Source organism: Oncorhynchus mykiss, chromosome 1, assembly GCF_057628025.1.
Source record: "Oncorhynchus mykiss isolate SJ-2025 chromosome 1, ASM5762802v1, whole genome shotgun sequence".
NCBI lineage: Eukaryota > Metazoa > Chordata > Actinopteri > Salmoniformes > Salmonidae > Oncorhynchus > Oncorhynchus mykiss.
Genome location: NC_143022.1, coordinates 57,981,995 through 58,007,724, shown reverse-complemented (window position 1 = coordinate 58,007,724; position 25,730 = coordinate 57,981,995). Strand labels below are relative to the sequence as shown.

The following is a 25,730-nucleotide window of genomic DNA, read 5'->3' as shown; positions in this document are numbered from 1 at the left end:
TTACACTTAAGTCTGTCCATGTTTGGTGTCAAAGTGTCAACACGGACCCAGCGGTTTTGGCAGCTGACGTGCCTTGAAGCGTATGCAATGTCTTAAACAAAGCCTTAGTACCTAATCCCTTGGTGACTTTCACACAGACCGAAGCATAACTGTGAGACAGACTTTAAAACATTGTTTAACTTTGGTCTTTATTGAGTTATGTTCTTTATTTAAAAACAGAGTATCCATCTATGGAGGCACTGGGGTCAATTCAAACAAAGTCCCACACTGTCATTATATGAGCAATAATCGACACATCAAGAATTTGCCATTTTTTGATTTTTCATAATTTTATATCAACTGTTATTTTAGAGGTTTAAAACTGAAAAACAAGCAAAGCAATATAGCCCACTATAACAACATAACACTAAAGTCAGTCCTAACTCTTTTTTTTATCTAGGAAGTCCTCTAGGACTGTAGTTTTTCTGTGCTGTGTTGTGCTAAATTCTGCGTGCCTTCAGATTTGATTCCTCCTTGTTTTTCGGTGCAAAAGCGAAAACTGTACCAACTCTCTAACATACTACATCATTATGTTATGTCGTCATTGTTAAGTTCAGGATTTAAATAGCCCTATTCTTCTGTAATTACTGTGCTCTCTGTCTGTTATTAGTGCACCAGCGCAGTAGGTTTTAGTTACTGTTGGACCGGGCCCGAGTGTAATGGCCACGACAGTATGTGCTGTTGGTAAACCTATTCCAAGTTGTCTTATCTTTGGAGTTAACATTAGTTAACAGTCCAACAGTAACTGAAACTTACTGCACTGTCTCCAGAGAGAGAGAGCACTGTTATTACAGAATTATAGGGCTATTTAAAACAAGAACATAACAATCATGTTAACTCATCATGTAATATGATCTCATGACAAAATATTGTCTTTCAGTGTCAGGATTGAGACAACACTCAATCTACTTTATCCAATTCGGAAATGAGAGCCAAGGCCGCCTCAAATCAGAGACAGAGTGAGATAAAGGTATAATGTGCACTCCAATAAAATGTTGCTGAGTGGAATGTTTTTATACTTTGTTGCAGATGCCAATTATATTTTCACCTACTATAATGTCCGAGATAAACAAACTGAGGGCCCAGCTGACTGCTAAAGGTGAAGTTATCGCAAACTTGAAAGACATAAACAAGGATCTGAAATGTGGAAGTGACTGAAAAGGATAAAAGTCAGTCATGATCAAAAGGTGGGCCTGACTTGACTCTCTCTCTTTCACTCATTCACTCATTCAATCTCACTCATTCACTCATTCAATCTCACTCATTCACTCATTCAATCTCACTCACTCACTCCCTCACTCACTCACTCTGTTTAGTTGTGTTTGCCACAGTTTGCTGTAATGATGGATATTGCAGTCTCTTCTTGTTTTGTTTCTATTATTGAATGAATGATTGTTTCAGTATTTTTGTATTATTTATTGGTTGGTTGTCCAAAAACATTAGATTCTCAAACCCTTTTCATCATTTGTTATCATTAAAACAGTATCCTTCAAATACTGTAGCATGTAATCCTAAACCTCTTTGTGTGCTTTTAAGGGCTTCAACTTAGAAGCACTTGCACTAACTGTAAGAAAGACTACCTGTTGGTGTAATATATTTGATCAAAAGCCTTGGAAAGTCTATCGTGACTCAGGTGGTTAATGAGGATGGGATGTCAGACTATACAGACAGTCAATCATACGGAGTTGTGCATGTGTAGATTATTTTGGGGTTTTACTTTAAAACAGGATGGTTGCTTTATTAAGTTATACAATTTGCAGGTGTCTACATCTCAGGGAGTGACGAGGAAGGAGATGATGATTATGACAGCTCCTCCGATGAGGAAGCAACCCATGAGGAAGAAGCGCAACCTCTTCGTCTCATATGTATCTCTCTCGCTCTCTCTGTGTCTTTGTCTCTCCATCCATCCCTTCAACATTTCACATGTATTACCACACATATTTTGGGGGAAATGTACTTTTTCTAGATTTACTTTGTTTTATCTGCGAGGTTTGATTTCGTTCAGGTTATTGGGATAGAAAACCAGTGATCACTCCCCTGATTTATTTAACCTTTATTTAACTAGGCAAGTCAGTTAAGAACAAATTCTTATTTACAATGACGGCCTGCCCATCATAGTATCTACAATGGCGGCGTACTTGATCAAGTATCTGTGTTTTTGTTTATGTTATATAGTATAATGTTGACTCCGTGTTTTATACAGTTACCTAACTGGTATTCTATTTTGTCGGGGGTTAACCCCTTACACTCGTGGAAATTGACCTATGTGGATAGGGCCAAATTAAAATGTTTTTAACAAGAAGAAGAAGAACCATAAAAATAATATACATTGCCTTCGGAAAGTATTCAGACCCCTTGACTTTTTCCACATTTTGTTACGTTACAGCCTTATTCTAAAATAAATAAAAAATATCCTTTGCAATACCCAATAACGACAAAGCGAAAATTTATTTTTAGATTTTTTTGAAAATGTATTAAAAATAAAACAGAAATATCTTTAATGTTAATGTTTACAATGGTTGACACTTAAATAACGTGCCATAGAATTCTGCGGCACTCTGCTACAGTACGCTGCAACTTTTAAAGGATGAACCACTATATCAAAAGCAGCACTAAGGTCTAGGAGGACAGATGCAGAGCCTTGGTCTTATTCCATTAAATGGTCATTTACCACCTTCACGATTGCAGTCTCAGTGCTATGATGGGCTCTACAACCAGACTGAAGCGTTTGTCTTCAGGAAGGTAGTGAGTTGCTGCGCAACAGTATTGGGAGATTCGATATAGGCTGATAGTTTTTTTTCTGGGTTAAGGTTTGTTTGTTCAAAAGAGGCTGTATTACTGCCACTTTTAGTGAGTTTGGTACACATTCGGTGGATAGGGAGCCGTTTATTATGTTCAACATAGGAGGGCAAAGCACAGGAAGCAGCTCTTTCAGTAGTTTAGTTGGAATATGGTCCAGTATGCAGCTTGAAGGTTTAGAAGCTATGATTATTTTCATCAATGTGTCAAGAGATATAATATTAAAAAACTTGAGTGTCTCCCTTGATCCTAGGTCCTGGCAGTGTTGTGTTGTGCAAACTGAGCTTTGGAGGAATACACAGATTTAAAGAGGTGTCCATAATATTTATTTCTATTGATCATGATCTTTTCATCAAATGAGTTAATGAATTTATCACTGCTGATATCACTGCTCTCTTGGTGAATACTGCTTTCAGTTAGCTTTGCGACAGGTTCAAAAATAAATGTAGATTGTTCTTATTCTCCTAAAATAAGTTGGAAAAATAGGATAATCGAGCAGCAGTAAGGGCTCTTCGATACTGCACGGTACAGTCTTCCCAAGCTAGTCAGAAGACTTCCAGTTTGGTGTGGCGCCATTTCCGTTCCAATTTTCTGGAAGCTTGCTTCAGAGCTCGGGTATTTTCTGTATACCAGGGAGCTAGTTTCTTATGACAAATGTTTTTTGTTTTTATGGGAGCTACTGCATTTAGGGTATTATGCAAGTTTAAATTTAGTTCCGATTTTTGTACTCTGAGGTCCTTGGGTAAGTGAAGGGAGTCTGAAAGGGCATCTAGGAATCTTTGGGATGTCCGAGAATTTGTACCACGGCTTTTGATGATCCTTGGTTGGGCTCTGAGCAGATTATTTTTGTGATTGCAAACGTAATAAAATGGTGGTCCGATAGTCCAGGATTATGAGGAAGCACATTAAGCTCCACAATATTTATTCCAAGGAACAAAACTAGGTCCAGAGTATGACTGTGGCAGTGAGTAGGCTCCGAAATCCTTTTGGAGTGGGTCTGTGGACTTTTCCATGTGAATATGAATAAAGTGTGAATAAAGTCACCAAAAATGTGAATATTATCTGCCATGACTACAAGGTCCGATAGAATTCCAGGGAACTCAGTGAGGAATGCTGTAAATGAGGCATCCCCTTAAATGAGGAGAGGCCTCATTTAACACAATAAATTCATCAGGCTTAAGCCATGTTTCTGTCAGGCCAATCACATCAAGATTATGATCAGTGATTAGTTCATTGACTATAACTGCCTTGGAAGTGAGGGATCTAACATTAAGTAGCCATATTTTGAGATGTGAGATATCACAATCTCTTTAAATAATGACAGGACTGGGGGAGGTCTTTATTCCAGTGAGATTGCTAAGGCAAACACCACCCTATCTCATTGTGGAGTTAGAGGAGGTAGAGCCATGTCTATGTTCATAGATAAGATGAGAGCACCCCTCCAGCTTGGCTGGAGTCCGTCACTCCTCAGCAGGCCAGACTTGGTCCTGTTTGTGGGTGAGTCCCAGAAAGAGAGCCAATTATCTACAAATTCTATCTTTTGGGAGAGGCAGAAAACAGTTTTCTGTTTAATGTTTTCAACCAGCAATTGAGTTGTGATACTCTGCTGTAGAACTCATCACTCCCCCTATCTGGGAGGGGGCCAGAGACAGTTCTCGATGCCTATTTTTTAAATATAAAACAGTAATTAAAAAGTAAAAACTGTGAAGTTGGCAGGTCGCAAAGTAACGTTAGCAACAAACCGTACAGCAGCACGTAAAGTTCGCAAGTTGTGACTGGAAATTACAAATCTGTCGTTTCTCTTTGCTTATTTGAGTTGTTCTTGCCATAATGTGGACTTGGTCTTTTATCAAATAGGGCTATCTTCTGTATACCAACCAACTCTACCTTGTCACAACACAACTGATTGGCTCAAACAGATTAAGAAGGAAAGAAATTCCACAAATTAACTGTTAACAAGGCACACCTGACCTCTTAAGGATCGGATACTTCATCTCAATTTCCGTCTAAAATGACAGACCCAAATCTAAATCAAGCTGAGGACATGAAGCAAGAACATGAATATTCTTGATACTATTTGAAAGGAAACCCTTTGAAGTTTGTGGAAATGTGAAATTAATGTAGGAGAATATAACACATTATATCTGGTGAAAGTCAAAGCAAACAAACGTGTGATTTCTATATATTTTTTTGCATCATCTTTGCAATGCAAAGAAAGGCCATACATTTACCTAGGAAGCTGGGTGTAATTGTGATGTTGTCCACAAAAGGGTGGCATTGTATGTGCAAAGTTTCAGACTGATATGTTCAAGAATGAGAGCTCAACTTTATATTTTGTATCAAGTCTCCCAGGTGTCCCTCACGAGTTTGCCCAGATGTACACAAGTGGCCGAATTGGTCACTTGATACATTTCCAAGCATTTCCAAACATTTAAGTTTACACTGGCAATGTCACTTGAGAATTTAAATCACTCAATGATATGGTGGAAGCCTCCAACACGTCTATCTTAAAACTCTCAAATGACATTTCCAGCAAATCGGTCACATGCAAGTCTCTGGAGCAGCTCTGTGATGAGATGCAGGTTAGCGCCAGGGCTGCTACAGATGACGTAGCCACCTGCCGAGATGCAGTGAAGCAACTGCGAGATGATAAAATTACGTTGCATGAAGACAGAGAGAAGAGAGTGAACATACGTCTTGTGGGTCTGGAAGAAACGGCAGAAGGTTCTGACCCAAAAGGTTTTCTTCAGGAGAATCAACCAAAATGGATATCGTTACTACAGTGGTTCCTCCTTTAAAAGTTGCGTCATACTATGGCACACCTTGCGGGCTGCTGCAGCATTCTGTCGCACATTATCTATTTGTCAGCAACTTTTCTGTTAATGCAAGTTATTGCTAGTTTCACCACCAGAGGACATCTTTGAGATTCATTTGATAGTCTTCCATATTGGCATTAACAGAGAATTTAAAACCTTTTTTGTAATAACGTAGTATATGAGATTGATCTAAGAAATGTGGCTTAATTTGATTAATATTATGGTGTTTCTATTCAGAGAAAGGGAAGGAGTAAGCTGTCCATGTAAATAGGAATTTGTTCTTAACTGACTTGCGGTTACACTAAGAGCATAACATTTCTGTACCCTAATTTTCAAATTCTTGTCTAACCAATACCCAATGGGGATTAAGTGAAAATAAAAAATCTAATTGATTTGTCAAGACCTGTCTCCATGCTTGCCTCAGAGCAGTGCGAAACGTTTTCTTATTTTGCTTCTAACTTCAATATGCTCTTTAAATAAATAAGACCTACACTATTTTTAACAGCACATTACTCAACACAAGTGAGACTCATTTCACCTATGGTAGGCCTACAGTATATCGATTTATTTATTTTCAATGATGTGACTATACGCCAATAATTACATTTAGAGGATTGGAGGACTCTAAATTAAAATCTAAGGGGCATTTTCCATTAGGATCTGTGAGAGTATCTGAGAATATCTAAGGGGCTTTTATATCATTCTAAATTAATTAAATAATAATAATAACCGCTTTGTTTAAAAAGTAACAATATTTTGGAGCTTTCCTTTTCATTTAACCTAGAGTGAGCTAGGAAAAAGGCAATTCTTGAACATGGGGTGTCTGAGACATTCTCACTAATTTGTAAATAAAGCCAGTTTGTTATTTAGAAAGGTTTCTCCAGAAATAAATCACACTTTATTATTTAGCAGACATCACTTGCTTATATTCATGAAGATGATGAGCTATCGGCAAAGGCAATCTGTAATCTGCTGGCATCACGGCACGACATCGCTCTAATTACAGTCAGAAGACAGTTGAAGAAACTTGCGTGGACTTGGAAAGGCTCAGTAAAAAAATAATATTTATACATATTTTTAAATTATCATAACATGTGCGTTTGCTTATTTTGTATTGTTCTGTAGTTTCGACCCAATGATTTGTCTGACAAACAAAGAACTTTGCATCCTGCAGGCCCAGGCATGGATCAAAGCTGACGAGACATTCAATAATGTTATCTTCACAGACGAATCAACCGTGGCCCTTGAGCAATATGCTCAAAATCGCTACAGAAAAAAAGGAAGAAGATCAAGCAAGCCGAGTCCCAAGCATCCGCTCAAACTCCATGTGTGGGGGGCAATTTCTCGGCAGGCAATTTCTCGTCAGGCACCAGGCCCATATTGGATTTTGATGCTAAGTTTGGCTATTTACAATGTAAAAAGGTACATAAAATATTGTAGCCTACACCTCACGGACTGTTATGTGTTCCACAATAATTAACTCTTGCCTACTTTCAGATATCATGGCTTGAGATTTCTTTGAGGAACGTGACTGTCAGAGAGGTGTTTCTGGGTACACATCATTTCTTTCAAGGTAGGATTATAGCAGTATTTACGTTTAGGCCTATTTACATGTATATTTCTATTATTGTACCTACATTTGACTTGTTAGGCTAAATGTATTTTTTCTTCTCCAAATGCAGACAATGACATAAAACACGGGTTTGCATTGCAAATGAGGCCATAAACTGGGTCAAGTCGCCAGCAGAGTAAGTAGACCTTTCTGTATTAAAATAAAGGTTAAATAAAAATAAATAAAATACCTACAACACCTTCGGTAGGCCTACAGTATATCTAAAAATATATTTTTTATCTCTACATGTAGATCTCCTGATTTAATTCCCGATCGAACTTGTTTGGCATCAACTGAAAACATTCATCCGTAACTCTGCCATGCCGACAGGCAAAGATGAACTGGTCAAGGCCATCAAGATGTTTTGGCTAGAGAAATTGATGATACAACAATGCAACAAATACATTGAAAAAAAAGTATATTGTCCTGTCAGTAGGAAACATTTGCATGATGGGCTACATTTGTGATGTCTTCACTATTATTCTACAATGTAGAAAATAGTAAAAATATAGAAAATCCTGGAATGAGTAGGCATGTCCAAACTTTTGACTGGTACTTGCTTAATTAATTTGATTAATATTATGGTCTTTCTATTCCATGAAAACTAAAAACCTTCTGGGTTTCTGTAAGGATGGAATGGAAAATATGGTGCTGTACAACGTGACGTCGACAGCACAGCACTGGGCTATTTAGCTAAAACATTCCTGTGTCGTGCGACCAAGAGACCGGTTGCAATTGTAAGTAGGCCTAATAAAAAAAATCCTACTTCTATTCTGCTGTTAAGTTCTGTTATACTCACAGACATGATTCAAACAGTTTTAGAAACTTCCGAGTGTTTTCTATCCAGATCTTCTAATAATATGCATATTATCTTCTGGGGATGAGTAGCAGGCAGTTGAATTTGGCATGGTGGATGTGTTATCTTGGCTGTTAGGAGTCTGGTATATGGCTAAAATGCAGCTGGCTGGCATGTGGCTCGCTAGCTGAGTTGGCTGCCTGGTAGGTTAGGTTGGCTGGATACATTTTTGGTTCAGGCTGTAAACGTTAGATGGCTAAAATAATTAGCCGTCAGTAAAGCAGTCCTTGGGTAGGGTAAAGTTTATGGGGATGAACCTTTCTAGCGCAGGCGTTCCGCTAGCGACCCACCTCGACAACATCCGATGAAATTGCAGAGCGCGAAATTCAAATTACAGAAATAGAAATATTTAACTTTCATGAAAATACAAGTGTAATACATCAAAATTAAACTTAACTTCTCGTTAATACAGCTGCTGTATTAACTTCTCGTTAATACAGCTGCTGTGTCAGATTTCAAAAAGGCTTTACAGCAAAAGCACACAATGCAATTATCTGAGGACAGTGCCCCGCATACAAAAGCATGACAAATATTTTTCAACCAGGCAGGTGCGTCAGAAATAGCGATATACTAAATGCCTTACCTTTGAAGATCTACTTCTGTTGGCACTCCAAAAGGTCCCAGTTAAATCACAAATGGTCCTTTTGTTCGATAAAGTCCTTCTTTATATCCCCAAAAACTTTATATCCCCAAAAACTCAGTTTAGCTGGTGCGCTTCATTCAATAATCCACCAGTTTCCCACCTTCAAAATGCATTCAAAATGAATCCCAAACGTTACCATTAAATGTCTCCAAACAAGTCAAACAACGTTTATAATCAAACCTCAGGTACCCTACTACGTAAATAAACTATAAAATTGAAGACGGAGAATCGTTATTGTCTTTACTGGAGATAAACAACAAAGAACGCTCTCTCATCCACACGCATGAAAACACTATAGCCAAAATGGGAGCCACTTAGAAAAACTACAAATTCTAGCTCTTTTTTCCAAAAACAGGCCTGAAACTCTTCCTAAAGACTGTTGACATCTAGTGGAAGCCCTAGGAGCTGCAATCTGGGAGGATTTCGCCTCATAATAAACATGACGGCCATTGGAAACAGTGGTAGGCTGAATGTTTTTTTTGTTGGATGGATTGTCCTCGGGGTTTCGCCTGCCATATCAGTTCTGTTATACTCAGACATTTTTTTAACTGTTTTATAAACTTGAGATTGTTTTCTATCCAATTATATCCATATCCTAGCTTCTGGGCCTGAGTAACAGGCAGTTTACTTTGGGCACGCTTTCCATCCGGATGTCAAAATACTGCCCCCTAGCCCAAAGAGGTTTTAACATACAGTTTTAACAACTTGGTATAAATGACATCTGTGAAAAGTAATTTTGCCACACATTCATGTCATGTTGGATACAACAAGTGACTGACATGACTGGACTTCGGAAGTCGAGTTCTTATCATCAATGGGCCTTCCCAAACTCGACAGAGAGCAATCTGGATTCCTTTATTCCCCACTTACTCTTGAAGAACTCAGGAATGCATTAACTATTATCTATGAAAAGAGGCAAATCACCAGGACTTGATGGTTTCCCTTCTGAGCTGTTTCTTGAAATATGGGATATTGTTGGGCCACTAATTCTTGGTTATATCAATCATGCATTAAAACATGGAGAATTCCAGACCAAAACACCTCACTGATTATAGTTTTGTTAAAAAAGGGCAAATCTCCCCTAGACTGTAAAAGTTATAGGCCCTTAAGCCTTACCACAACATAGCTCAAGCTGTTTGCAAAGATACTTGTAGGACATCTAATTTGCAACGATAAAACTGGGTTTATGAAGGGTAATTTAGCCTCAGACAATATTCCATATGATAAATGAGTCTGAAAACAACCCAGTCCCCGCTGCACTTTTTAGTTTGGATGCAAAAAAAGCCTTTGATAGGCTAGTGTGGTGAAGAATGCACAATGGCACATCTTCAACCACAGGAGGCTGAAGAAATTTGGCTTGTCGTGCAAAACCCTGACAAACTTTTACAGATGCACAACCGAGAGCATCCTGTCGGGCTGTATCACAGCGTGCACCGCCCTCAACCACAAGGCATTCCAGAGGGTGGTGCGGTCTGCCCAATGCATCACCGGGGGCAAACTACCTGCCCTACATGACACCTATGGCACTCGATGTCACAGGAAGGCCAAAAAGATAATTAAGGACAACCCCGAGCCACTGCCTGTTCACACCGCTATCATCCAGAAGGCGAGGTCAGTAGAGGTGCATCAAAGCTGGTACCGAGAGATTGAGAAACAGCTTCTGTCTCAAGGCCATCAGACTGCTAAACAGCAATCACTAACTCAGAGAAGCTGCTGCCCATATTGAGACCCAATCACTGGCCACTTTTTAAATGGATCACTAGTCACTTTAAACAATGCCACTTTAAATAATTTCACTTTAATAATGTTTACATATGCTGTATTACATTACTCATATCACATGTACTGTATATACTGCATTTTATACCATCTACCGCATTTTGCCTATGCCGCTCTGCCATCGCTCATCCATATGAACATATATGTTCATATATTCTCATTCACCCCTTTAGATCTGTGTATATTAGGTAGTTGTTGAGGAATTGTTAGATTACCTCTTAGATTTGTATGCATAAGGTAGTTGTTGGGAATTGTTAGATTATTTGTTAGATATTACTGCACTGTTGGAACTAGAACCACAAGCATTTCGCTACACTCGCTTTAACATCTGATAAACGTGTATGTGACCAATACAATTTGATTTGATTTGGAAACAAAGATGTCCGTTATCATCAATGCTTTTTGCACTGTCTTTGGAGCCCTTTGCTGAAGCGATTAGATTGGAACCATTTATTTTATCCATCAATATTAAAGGTACCCAGCATAAAGTGTCACTCTATGCTGAAGACACCTTATTGTATTTCTTAACATCTCAATATCTCTTCAACAGATTCTGAAAATATTTACTGTTTTTATGTCATTCTCTTTATATAATAAACTTGGAAAAATCTATACTGGTGACCCTTAATAACCCTGTTTAGTTGCTTACATTGCCTGCTGTATCTCCAGTGCCGTGGCATGAGGCAGGCTAGTTTTTTTAGGCATATGCATACCCGCCAAATTTTCTCAAGTTTGCAGAAGGAACTATGTCAAACTAGAAGAGGAGATGACCTCTGATTTGCAGAATGGTCCTCCCTTAAAATATCATAACAGGGTAGGATTGCTATAGTAAAAATGTACTCTGTTGGCTACATTTTATTTTCTCAAGTCAATGACCTCAAAGTTGATTTGGAATACGAAAAAAAAACACGCATTCGATATGATACTCTTACACGGTTAAAGGGAACAGGAGGTTTGTCTCTTCCAGATTACAAGTTATATTACTGGTCTAAATAAAATAAAATTCTTGACAGTATGGTCTGACGATTCTATTGCAGCATCTTGGAGAGGCATAGAGGAAACAGTTGTTGCACCGCATAGACATTTTTTTCAGGCATCAAGATAAAAAACAGCATACAAAAAAGGTGGTTCAATTATTTTGAACTCACTACAAGTATGGTACTACGCTGAGAAACATATAGGCAACACTAAGAGGTTCTGTGATTCTTTTCCTATATGGCATAACTATAACCTGCTGACAAACAATAAGCCTTTTGTGTACCCATTGTGGGCGTATAAGGGTGTGCATACCTTGTGAGACATGTATAATGATAAGGGGCTTCAAACAAATGTATTCACTTCCAGGCTTTTCATGGTTCCTTTACCTATAGTTAAGATCTTCATTAAAAACGTATCGTGTACCATGGGATGCCCCATTAACATCCCATATAATGCTTACATGGATAGACCCTTCATTAACGTCTAAAATGGTCTCTGATACTTATGGTTGCCTGCTGTTAAATGCGATACATTGGGTGTCACTCTGGTATGGAATGCAGGTACCGAAATGCAGGGATGGGGCACGATCTGAACTGGGATACCATTTGGGAAAATGTATTTGTTACCTCTAAAAACCCAGCACAACAGCTTATACATTGTAAGCTTATACAGTGCCTTGCGAAAGTATTCGGCCCCCTTGAACTTTGCAACCTTTTGCCACATTTCAGGCTTCAAACATAAAGATATAAAACTGTATTTTTTTGTGAAGAATCAACAACAAGTGGGACACAATCATGAAGTGGAACGACATTTATTGGATATTTCAAACTTTTTTAACAAATCAAAAACTGAAAAATTGGGCGTGCAAAATTATTCAGCCCCTTTACTTTCAGTGCAGCAAACTCTCTGCAGAAGTTCAGTGAGGATCTCTGAATGATCCAATGTTGACCTAAATGACTAATGATGATAAATACAATCCACCTGTATGTAATCAAGTCTCCGTATAAATGCACCTGCACTGTGATAGTCTCAGAGGTCCGTCAAAAGCGCAGAGAGCATCATGAAGAACAAGGAACACACCAGGCAGGTCCGAGATACTGTTGTGAAGAAGTTTAAAGCCGGATTTGGATACAAAACGATTTCCCAAGCTTTAAACATCCCAAGGAGCACTGTGCAAGCGATAATATTGAAATGGAAGGAGTATCAGACCACTGCAAATCTACCAAGACCTGGCCGTCCCTCTAAACTTTCAGCTCATACAAGGAGAAGACTGATCAGAGATGCAGCCAAGAGGCCCATGATCACTCTGGATGAACTGCAGAGATCTACAGCTGAGGTGGGAGACTCTGTCCATAGGACAACAATCAGTCGTATATTGCACAAATCTGGCCTTTATGGAAGAGTGGCAAGAAGAAAGCCATTTCTTAAAGATATCCATAAAAAGTGTCGTTTAAAGTTTGCCACAAGCCACCTGGGAGACACACCAAACATGTGGAAGAAGGTGCTCTGGTCAGATGAAACCAAAATGTAACTTTTTGGCAACAATGCAAAACGTTATGTTTGAGGTAAAAGCAACACACTGTCAAACATGGTGGTGGCAGCATCATGGTTTGGGCCTGCTTTTCTTCAGCAGGGACAGGGAAGATGGTTAAAATTGATGGGAAGTTGGATGGAGCCAAATACAGGACCATTCTGGAAGAAAACCTGATGGAGTCTGCAAAAGACCTGAGACTGGGACGGAGATTTGTCTTCCAACAAGACAATGATCCAAAACATAAAGCAAAATCTACAATGGAATGGTTCAAAAATAAACATATCCAGGTGTTAGAATGGCCAAGTCAAAGTCCAGACCTGAATCTAATCGAGAAACTGTGGAAACATCTGAAAACTGCTGTTCACAAATGCTCTCCATCCAACCTCACTGAGCTCGAGCTGTTTTGCAAGGAGGAATGGGAAACAATTTCAGTCTCTCGATGTGCAAAACTGATAGAGACATACCCCAAGCGACTTACAGCTGTAATCACAGCAAAAGGTGGCGCTACAAAGCATTAACTTAAGGGGGCTGAATCATTTTGCACGCCCAATTTTTCAGTTTTTGATTTGTTAAAAAAGTTTGAAATATCCAATAAATGTCGTTCCACTTCATGATTGTGTCCCACTTGTTGTTGATTCTTCACAAAAATATACAGTTTTATATCTTTATGTTTGAAGCCTGAAATGTGGCAAAAGGTCGCAAAGTTCAAGGGGGCCGAATACTTTCGCAAGGCACTGTACATAAAGTTATGCAACCCCATTTCGATGTTTTAAGATTCCAACTCCAATATGTGATAGATGCCAAATGAATGCTTTTGTAATACTGTTTGGGAATGTCCTGTGGTGTCACAGTTCTGGTCACATGTTTCAGATTTCCTTAGAAAAAATGGGTTTCCCTGTGAACAAAGATCCACCTTTATTTTTGTTGAATGATGACTCCTCACTTGTATTGCAACTGGTTCAGAAAATAATCATTTATTGTGGGGTTTACAGTAGCAAGTTATCCTCAGTGCTTGGATTACCCCTACAATCCTCTCGCCTCAAACATGGTTATCATATTTTCAAGATATTGTTCGTATAGAGTGATCAGTTGCTGTGATAAATAAAGCTTGGGCAAAGAGTTGAGGCATGGGATGTATTATGCAAAAATGTATCAGATAATAAAAACTCTTTACCAAGCATTGAACCAACATGGTATGGGATTGGGTGGAAAACATTTTCTTTTCTGAGAGTAATTTGGAATATATTTTATTGTAAACTCCCTTTCTGTAAATGTCATATTGTGGACTCAAATAATTCACTCCTAACAATATGTAAAAAGTTGTATTGTATGTTAACGTTGTCATTTCGGCTAGTATTTGTAAAGTGATCCGTCCTTACGTGTTGTATATTGTGAAATAAAAAATAAAATGTTGATCACAAAAAATAAATAAATCGAAGACAAATATCTTCAATTAATATGCAACCATTTAAACAATTGGATTAGCAGGAGAAGCAAAAACATATTTTACTTACTGATCTAAAAAAGTAAAGTTTCCTTCTCTCCTTCCAATCTTTCTAGCACGCAGGACTCCTCGTGTCATTCTCCCTGTCAATTTCTGCAATAATCTCATCCAAATGTGTATACTTGGTTTGATTTAGCATTCATGCCCTTAGTAGCCATGTTGTACTTTTCAAGTTTTGAGAAAACTTTGTAGAAGAAAGCCAGTGTTCTGTAACGTAAACGCCCCTGTGTCCTGTGGATTTTCAATGGAGAATGATGTAGCGGCTTTCATATAGTGAAGGAGAGTCGGACCAAAATGCAGCGTGTCGATTGCGATTCATGTTTAATGAAAAGAACACACTAAACACAAACACTACAAAAACAATAAATGTAACAAAAACCGAAACAGCCTATACTTGTGTAAACTAACGCATAGACAGGAACAAGGACAATCACCCACGACAAACTCAAAGAATATGGCTGCCTAAATATGGTTCCCAATCAGAGACAACGATAAACACCTGCCTCTGATTGAGAACCACTCCAGACAGCCATAGACTTTGCTAGATAACCCCACTAGCTACAATCCCAATACATACACACCAAAACCCCAGGACAAAACACACCACAAAACAAAAAACCCGATGCCACACCCTGGCCTGACCCAATACATGAAGAAAAACACAAAATACTTATACCAGGGCGTGACAAATGAACCGCGTTGCGTGCAGCCAGAGGACAATGGCTGTTGCTCTTACAAAGGGTCATCACATACTCATGTAAAGCCCAGCTCATTGGGTATCTAGCGAGCTATGTTTCAAAACGATAGGGGTCATTGGACCAAGAGACTGTCAAGGCAGTTAACCCACTGTTCCTAGTCCGTCATTGAAAATAAGAATTAGTTCTTAACTGACTTGCCTAATAAAATAAAAATCAAGTGAACACCGCCTGTCTCATCGGTGCGCAATGATGTCTGTCCTTCGTGGGCTAATAGACGTGTTGTGTAGCGAATACGTAATGTAGAATGATGAAAAAAAGTTTTTTCTGCCTTCTAGAGTGTCTGAAGATTGCACAGAACTTGACTGGTTAAAACAAAGTTTAGCCATTTAGATTTCATAGATTGTTTTGTTGCAAGTTGAAGGAGTCGGAATTCATGTGAAACGCTGTATACAACATGGATCGTGTTAGGATATAAATATTGATTTTATCAAACAAAACTACGCTATATTTTATCTCTGGGACCCTCTGAATGACAAATCAGAACAACATTACTGAATGTAAGGAAGTTGCCTTGATAAAAGTGTTTTGTTGTTGTGCACTTTCCTCAAACAAAAGCATGGTATTTCTTCGCTGCAATAGCTACTGTAAATTATACACTGCAGTTAGATTAACAATCATTTAAGATTTCTGACCATATAAGACATGTCTATGTCTCGAAAAGTTGGATTTTGTTTACAACGCCATTCTATTCAGATATTGCAAATTAAGCAGCAACTGTCCCTATTTTGGGACACTGATCGAGTAGAGGTTGTTTAATGAATTGAAATGCATTCCAGGTGACTACCTCATGAAGCTGTTTGAGAGAATGCCAAGAGTGTGCAAAGATGTCATCAAGGCAAAACTTTGAAGAATCTCAAATACATATATTTGGATTTGTTTAAAACTTTTTGGGTTACTACATGATTCCATGTGTGTTATTTTATAGTTTTCATGTCTTCACTATTATCCTACAATGTAGAAAATAGTACAAATAAAGAAAAACCCTGGAATGAGTAGGTGTGTCTAAACTTATGACTGGTACTTTAAATATAATGATAAGTAACATGAACATACTGATTACAAGTAGGCTATGGTTTAATTTAATGGTTTACCTGTTGGTAGGTTTTTTAGGCTTTTTCTTACACTCTTATGTAGGTGTCATAACCAGCCATAAAATAACACATATGTCACAACAGGTCAAAAAATATGTTATTACAATATTGACAGGTTATGACAAGTCATGTCAGCTGTTATAACATGGTTATGATCGCATCATGACTCTATGCGTCAAATAAAGTGTTACTGAAATATAACAAGCTGGCACTTAATGAACTGTACGAGGCTATAACCAAGCAGGAAAACTGACATCCGGAAGCTGCCTTTCTTGTCGCCGGTGATTTAAAGCGTGTGATGCCCAATTTCCATTTACATGTTTTCTTCATCACTAGGGGAGATAAAGTCCTAGACCACTGTTACTCTATCCACTTTTTGGAGAAATGTCCTCTGGTCTGATGGAACAAAAATAGAACTGTTTGGCCATAATGACCATGGAGGAAAAAGAGGGAGGCTTGCGAGCCGAAGAACACCATCCCAACCATGAAGCATGGGGGTGGCAGCATCATGTTGTGTGGGTGCTTTGCTGCAGGCGTACTTCACAAAATAGATGGCATCATGAGGCAGGAAAATATGTGGATATATTGAAGCAACATCTCAAGACATCAGTCAGGAAGTTAAAGCTTTGTCACAAATGGGTCTTCCAAATGGACAATGACCCCAAGCATAATTCCAAAGTTGTGACAAAATGGCTTAAGGACAACAAAGTCCTGACCTCAATCCTATAGAAAATTTGTGGGCAGAACTGAAAGAGCGTGTGCCTACAAACCGGACTCGGTTACACCTGCTCTGTCAGGAGGAATGGGCCAAAATTCCCCCAACTTATTGTGGGAAGCTTGTGGAAGGCTACCCGAAACGTTTGACCCAAGTTAACCTCTCTTGGGTAGGGGGCAGTATTTTTAAGTCCTGATGAAAATCGTGCCCAAAGTAAACTGCCTGTTACTCAGCCACAGAAGCTAGGATATGCATATTGGTAGATTTGGATAGAAAACACTCTACGGTTTCTAAAACTGTTAAAATTATGTCTGTGAGTATAACAGAACTGATATGCCAGGCGAAACCCAGAGGACAAACCACCCCCCTCCCCCAAAACAAAATCAGTCTACCACTAATTTCAATGGCTATCACTTTTATTATAAGGCCAAGTCCTCCCAGATTGCAGTTCCTATGGCTTCCACTAGATGCAAACAGTCTTAAGAAAGAGTTTCAGGCTGGTTTTTTTGAAAAATCAGCCAGAAATTTTTGTTTTTCTGGGTGGCTCCCATTTTCGCTGTAGTGTTTCCAAGAGAGCGCGGTCTTTTGTATTTTTCGGTAAAGACAATAACGATTCTCCATCTTAAATTTGATCATTTATTTACGTATTAACCTCTCTGATCTACACATCCCGGATCCGGTATCGTGAATACAGACTCAAGCTCATTACCATTACGCAACGTTAACTATTCATGAAAATCGCAAATGAAATGAAATAAATATGCTAGTTCTCAAGCTTAGCCTTTTGTTAACAACACTGTCATCTCAGATTTTCAAAATATGCTTCTCAACCATAGGAAAACAATCATTTGTGTAACAGTAGCTAGCTAGCGTAGCATTTAGCGTTAGCATTATCGTTAGCATTTAGCAGGCAACACTTTCACAAAAACCAGAAAAGCATTCAAATAATCATTTACCTTTGAAGAACTTCAGATGTTTTCAATGATGAGACTCTGTTAGATAGCAAATGTTCAGTTTTTCCTGAAAGATTATTTGTTTAGGAGAAATCGCTCCGTTTGGTGCCAAAAAAACCTGAAAATCCAGTCATCAATTACGCCGAACTTTTTTCCAAATTAACTCCATAATATCGACTGAAACATGGCAAACGTTGTTTAGAACCAATCCTCAAGGTGTTTTTCACATATCTCTTCGATGATATATCCTTCGTGGAAGTGTGCGTTCATTTCTGAATCCCAGGACAAAATTACCGCAACTGGAGATTACGCACAAATTTAGACAAAGGCCACCGGGCGGACCCCTGGAAAATGTAGTCTCTTATGACCAATCTTCCAATGATATGCCTACAAATACGTCACAATGCTGCAGACATCTTGAAGAAACCACAGAAAGCACATGGTCGTTCTTGCTGCATTCACAGCCATATAAGGAGACATTTGAAAACAGAGCTTCAGAGATTCCGCTCATTTCCTGTTTGACGTTTCATCTTGGTTTCGCCTGTAGAATGAGTTCTGTGGCACTCACAGATAAAATCTTTGCAGTTTTGGAAACGTTAGACTGTGTTCTTTCCAAAGCTGTCAATTCTATGCATAGTCGAGCATCTTTTCGTGACAAAATATTGCGCTTAAAACAGGCACGTTTTTTTATCCAATAATGAAATAGCGCCCCTATAGGCTTAACAGGTTAAGGTATGGTTTGTTTATGAACGTTGTTTCACTTGTTTGGAAAAGTTTATTATTAACGTTTGGGATTCATTTTGTATGCATTTTGATGGAGGGAAACTGGATGGATTACTGACTGAAGTGCGCCAGCTAAATTGAGTTTTAATGGATATAAAGAAGGACATTATCGAACAAAATGACCATTTGTGATGTAACTGGGACCTTTTGGAGTGCCAACAGAAGAAGATCATCAAAGGTTGCTATTTCTGACTTTCGTGTCGCACCTGCCTGGTTGAAAAATGTTTTTCATGCTTCTGTATGCGGGGCGCTGTCCTCAGATAATCGCATGGTTTGCTTTCGCCGTAAAGCCTTTTTGAAATCTGACACAGAGGCTGGATTAACAATAAATTAAGCTTGATTTTGATGTATTACGCTTGTGATTTTATGAAAGTGAAATATTTATAATACTGTAGTTTGAATTTCGTGCTCTGCAATTTCACCACGCTACCGTCCCACCTGCCCATAAGAAGTTAAACAATTTAAAGGCAATGCTACCGAATACTAATGGAGTGTATGTAAAGTTCTGACCCACTGGGAATGTGATGAAAGAAATAAAAGCTGAAATAAATAATTCTCTCTACTATTATTCTGACAATTCACATTCTTAAAATGAAGTGGTGATCCTAACTGACCTAAGACAGAGATTTTTACTATGATTAAATGTCAGGAATTGTGAAAAACTGAGTTTAAATGTATTTGGCTAAGGTGTACAGTGGGGCAAAAAAGTATTTAGTCAGCCACCAATTGTGCAAGTTCTCCCACTTAAAAAGATGAGAGAGGCCCCTAATTTTCATCATAGGTACACTTCAACTATGACAGACAAAATGAGAAAAAAATCCAGAATATCACATTGTAGGATTTTTTATGAATTTCTTTGCAAATTATGGTGGAAAATAAGTATTTGGTCACGTACAAACAAGCAAGATTTCTGTCTCTCACAGACCTGTAACTTCTTCTTTAAGAGGCTCCTCTGTCCTCCACTCGTTACCTGTATTAATGGCACCTGTTTGAACTTGTTATCAGTATAAAAGACACCTGTCCACAACCTCAAACAGTCACACTCAAAACTCCACTATGGCCAAGACCAAAGAGCTGTCAAAGGACACCAGAAACAAAATTGTAGACCTGTACCAGGCTGGGAAGACTGAATCTGCAATAGGTAAGTAGCTTGGTTTGAAGAAATCAACTGTGGGAGCAATTATTAGGAAATGGAAGACATACAAGACCACTGATAATCTCCCTCGATCTGGGGCTCCACGCAAGATCTCACCCCGTGGGGTCAAAATTATCACAAGAACGGTGAGCAAAAATCCCAGAACCACACGGGGGACCTAGTGAATGACCTGCAGAGAGCTGAGACCAAAGTAACAAAGCCTACCATCAGCAAGGGCATTGAAGTTGAAACGTGGCTGGGTCTTTCAGCATGACAATGATCCCAAACACACCGCCCGGGCAGCGAAGGAGTGGCTTCGTAAGAAGCATTTCATGGTCCTGGAGTGGCCTAGCCAGTCTCCAGATCTCAACCCCATAGAACATCTTTGGAGGGAGTTGAAAGTCTGTGTTGCCCAGCAACAGCCCCAAAACATCACTGCTCTAGAGGAGATCTGCATGGAGGAATGGGCCAAAATACCAGCAACAGTGTGTGTAAACCTTGTGAAGAATTACAGAAAACGTTTGACCTCTGTCATTGCCAACAAAGGGTATATAACAAAGTATTGAGAAACTTTTGTTATTGACCAAATACTTATTTTCCACCATAATTTGCAAATAAATTCATTAAAAATCCCACAATGTGATTTTCTGGATTTTTTTTTCTTCTCATTTTGTCTATCATAGTTGAAGTGTACCTATGATGAAAATTACAGGCCTCTCTCATCTTTAAGTGGGAGAACTGGCACAATTGGTGGCTGACAAAATACTTTTTTGCCCCACTGTATGTAAACTTCCGACTTCAACTGTATGTTAGAATGCTGTCACATTGACTACAGCTCAGCGTTCAACACCATGTCCCCTGCAAGCTTGTCACCAAGCTTAGGACCCTGGGACTGAACACCTCCCTCTGCCACTGGATCCTGGACTTTCTGTCGGTCCGACCCTAGGTGGTGAGTGTAGGCAACATCATCTCCACCATGCTGATCCTCAACATGGGGAACCCACAGGGGTGTGTGCTTAGTCCCCTCCTATACTCCCTGTTCTAACACAATTTGCTGCTGACACGACGATGATAGAGCTGTTCACCAGCGAAGATGAGACAGCCTACAGGGAGGAGGTCAGTTACCTGGCAGTGTAGTAACGGGACAACAACCATATCCCCATCCACAACAACCATTCTGAAGGGGAGCGGTTTGACAGCTTCAGGTTCCTCAGTGTCCAAATCATTGAGGACTTTAAATGGTACAATCACACACACACAGTTGTGAAGAAGGAACGACAGAGCCTCTTCCCCCTCAGGACGTTGAAAAGGTTTGGCATGGGCCCTCAAATCCTCCAAAAGTTATACAGCTGCACCATTGAGAACATGTTGATTGGTTGCATTACTGCTTGGTATGGCAACAACACCACTCTCCATCGCATGGTGCTACAGAGGGTGGTGTGGACAGCCCAGTACATCACTGTGCCCAAGCTCCCTGTCATCCAGGGTCTCTATATCAGGCGGTGTGAAAGGAAGGCCTGGAAAATTGTTAAGAACTCTAGCCACCTAAGTCAGACTATTTTCTCTGCTTCCGCACGGCAAGCGGTACCAGTGCATCAAGTCTGACGCTAACAGGCTCCTGAACAGCTTCTATCCCCAAGCCATAAGACTGCTAAATAGCTAACAGAATGGCTACACAACCCCCTGAAAAAAACTGAAACAGAATTGCTGCACGGACTATCTGACTTGACCCTTGTCTCTATGTACACTCACAGGACTCTACACACTCACGCGCACATATCATGCACACACATTTATACTGAATCTACACACACACACTCACATACAATCATAATTTACGCTGCTGCTACAGTGAGGGAAAAAAGTATTTTATCCCCAGCTGATTTTGTACATTTGCCCACTAACAAAGAAATTATCAGTAATTTTAATGGTAGGTTTATTTGAACAGTGAGAGACAGAATAACAACAACAAAAAAACAGAAAAACACATGTCAAAAATGTTATGAATTGATTTGCACCTTAATGAGGGAAATAAGTATTTGACCCCCTCTCAATCAGAAAGATTTTTGGCTCCCAGGTGTCTTTTATACAGGTAACGACTGCTCCTAATCTCAGCTTGTTACCTGTATAAAAGACACCTGTCCGCAGATGCAATCAATCAATCAGATTCCAAACTCTCCACCAATGGCCAAGACCAAAGAGCTCTCCAAGGATGTCAGGGACAAGATTGTAGACCTTACACAAGGTTGGAATGGGCTACAAGACCATCGCCAAGCAGCTTAGTGAGGTGACAACAGTTGGTGCGATTATTTGCAAATGGAAGAAACACAAAAGAACTGTCAATCTCCCTCGGCCTGGGGCTCCATGCAAGATCTCACCTCGTGGAGTTGCAATGATCATGAGAACGTTGAGGAATCAGCCCAGAACTACACGGGAGGATCTTGTCAATGATCTCACGGCAGCTGGGACCATAGTCACCAAGAAAACAATTGGTAACACACTACGCCGTGAAGGACTGAAATCCTGCAGCGCCCGCAAGGTCCTCCTGCTCAAGAAAGTACATATACATGCCCGTCTGAAGTTTGCCAATGAACATCTGAATGATTCAGAGGCCAACTGGGTGAAAGTGTTTTGGTCAGATGAGACCAAAATGGAGCTCTTTGGCATCATTCCACTCGCCATGTTTGGAGGAGGAGGAATGCTGCCTATGACCCTAAGAACACCATCCCCACCGTCAAACATCAAATCAAATCAAATGTATTTATATAGCCCTTCGTACATCAGCTGATATCTCAAAGTGCTGTACAGAAACCCAGCCTAAAACCCCAAACAGCAAGCAATGCAGGTGTAGAAGCACGGTGGCTAGGAAAAACTCCCTAGAAAGGCCAAAACCTAGGAAGAAACCTAGAGAGGAACCAGGCTATGTTGGGTGGCCAGTCCTCTTCTGGCTGTGCCGGGTGGAGATTATAACAGAACATGGCCAAGATGTTCAAATGTTCATAAATTACCAGCATGGTCCAATAATAATAAGGCAGAACAGTTGAAACTGGAGCAGCAGCACGGCCAGGTGGACTGGGGACAGCAAGGAGTCATTATGTCAGGTAGTCCTGAGGCATGGTCCTAGGGCTCAGGTCCTCCGAGAGAGAGAAAGAAAGAGAGAATTAGAGAGAGCACACTTAAATTCATGCAGGACACCGAATAGGACAGGAGAAGTACTCCAGATATAACAAACTGACCCTAGCCCCCCGACACAAACTACTGCAGCATAAATACTGGAGGCTGAGACAGGAGGGGTCAGAAGACACTGTGGCCCCATCCGAGGACAAACAGAAAGGATATAACCCCACCCACTTTGCCAAAGCACAGCCCCTACACCACTAGAGGGATATCTTCAACCACCAACTTACCATCCTGAGACGAGGCCGAGTATAGCCCACAAAGATCTCCGCCACGGCACAACCTAAGGGGGGGCACCAACCCAGACAGGAAGATCACATCAGTGACTCAACCCACTCAGGTGACACACCCCTCCCAGGGACGGTATGAAAGAGCACCAGTAAGCCAGTGACTCAGCCCCTGTAATAGGGTTAGAGGGTTAGATTTCACTGAAATGTACAGCTGTGTGTCATCCGCATAGCAGTGAAAGTTAACATTATGTTTTCGAATGACACCACAAGAGGTAAAATACAGTGCCTTGCGAAAGTATTCAGCCCCCTTGAACTTTGCGACCTTTTGCCACATTTCAGGCCTCAAACATAAAGATATAAAACTGTATTTTTTTGTGAAGAATCAACAACAAGTGGGACACAATCATGAAGTGGAACGACATTTATTGAATATTTCAAACTTTTTTAACAAATCAAAAACTGAAAAATTGGGCGTGCAAAATTATTCAGCCCCTTTACTTTCAGTGCAGCAAACTCTCTCCAGAAGTTCAGTGAGGATCTCTGAATGATCCAATGTTTACCTAAATGACTAATGATGATAAATACAATCCACCTGTGTGTAATCATGTCTCCGTATAAATGCACCTGCACTGTGATAGTCTCAGAGGACACACCAAACATGTGGAAGAAGGTGCTCTGGTCAGATGAAACCAAAATTGAACTTTTTGGCGTAAAAGCAACACAGCTCATCACCCTGAACACTGTCAAACATGGTGGTGGCAGCATCATGGTTTGGGCCTGCTTTTCTTCAGCAGGGACAGGGAAGATGGTTAAAATTGATGGGAAGATGGATGGAGCCAAATACAGGACCATTCTGGAAGAAAACCTGATGGAGTCTGCAAAAGACCTGAGACTGGGACGGAGATTTGTCTTCCAACAAGACAATGATCCAAAACATAAAGCAAAATCTACAATGGAATGGTTCAAAAATAAACATATCCAGGTGTTAGAATGGCCTAGTCAAAGTCCAGACCTGAATCCAATCGAGAATCTGTGGAAAGAACTGAAAACTGTTGTTCACAAATGCTCTCCATCCAACCTCATTGAGCTCGAGCTGTTTTGCAAGGAGGAATGGGAAAAATATTCAGTCTCTCGATGTGCAAAACTGATAGAGACATACCCCAAGCGACTTACAGCTGTAATCGCAGCAAAAGGTGGCGCTACAAAGTATTAACTTAAGGGGGCTGAATAATTTTGCACGCCCAATTTTTCAGTTTTTGATTTGTTAAAAAAGTTTGAAATATCCAATAAATGTCGTTCCACTTCATGATTGTGTCCCACTTGTTGTTGATTCTTCACAAAAAAATACAGTTTTATATCTTTATGTTTGAAGCCTGAAATGTGGCAAAAGGTCGCAAAGTTCAAGGGGGCCGAATACTTTCGCAAGGCACTGTATATAGTGAAAACAATAGTGGTCCTGAAACGGAACCTTGAGGAACACCGAAATTTACAGTTGATTTGTCAGAGGACAAACCATTCACAGAGACAAACTGATATCTTTCCGACAGATAAGATCTAAACCAGGCCAGAACTTGTCCATGTAGACCAATTTGGGTTTCCAATCTCTCCAAAAGAATGTGGTGATCTATGGTATCAAAAGCAGCACTAAGGTCTAGGAGCACGAGGACAGATGCAGAGCCTCGGTCTGGTGCCATTAAAAGGTCATTTACCACCTTCACACGTGCAGTCTCAGTGCTATGATTGGGCTCTAAATCCAGTCTGAAGCATTTCGTATACATTGTTTGTCTTCAGGAAGCCAGTGAGTTGCTGCGCAACAGCCTCTTCTAACATTTTTGAGAGGAATGGAAGATTTGATATAGGCCGATTTTAGTTTTTAAAATATTTTCTGGGTCAAGGTTTGGCTTTTTCAAGAGAGGCTTTATTACTGCCACTTTTAGTGAGTTTGGTACACATCCGGTGGATAGAGAGCTGTTTATTCTGTTCAACATAGGAGGGCCAAGCACAGGAAGCAGCTCTTTCAGTAGTTTAGTTGGAATAGGGTCCAGTATGCAGCTTGAAGTTTTAGAGGCCATGATTATTTTCATTATTGTGTCAAGCAATATAGTACTAAAACACTTGAGCTTCCAGAGGCAGTTTGGAACCCGGTAGTGAGTGTTGCAACCAAGGACAGACGATGTTTACACGTTTCAGCACTCGGCGGTCCTGTTCTGTGAGCTTGTGTGGCCTACCACTTCGTGGCTGAGCCGTTGCTGCTCTTAGACGTTTCCACTTCACACTAACAGCTGCAGTTGACCGCGGCAGCTCTAGCAAGGCAGAAATTTAATGAAC

The 25,730-nt window shown here is 39.9% G+C and overlaps 1 protein-coding gene and 1 long non-coding RNA gene across 3 annotated transcripts in view; both read left to right on the top strand.

Moving 5' to 3' along the window:
- LOC110525190 (membrane-associated guanylate kinase, WW and PDZ domain-containing protein 2) overlaps positions 1-25,730 on the top strand; it is a 251,137-nt gene that overhangs the window by 72,128 nt on the left and 153,279 nt on the right. The gene's annotated exons all lie outside the window — the stretch shown is intronic.
- Positions 1,800-10,496, top strand: LOC110525232 (uncharacterized). Its single transcript, XR_002473726.3, has 3 exons — positions 1,800-7,227; positions 7,337-7,402; positions 7,519-10,496. It is a non-coding gene; the product is annotated as an uncharacterized LOC110525232 (long non-coding RNA).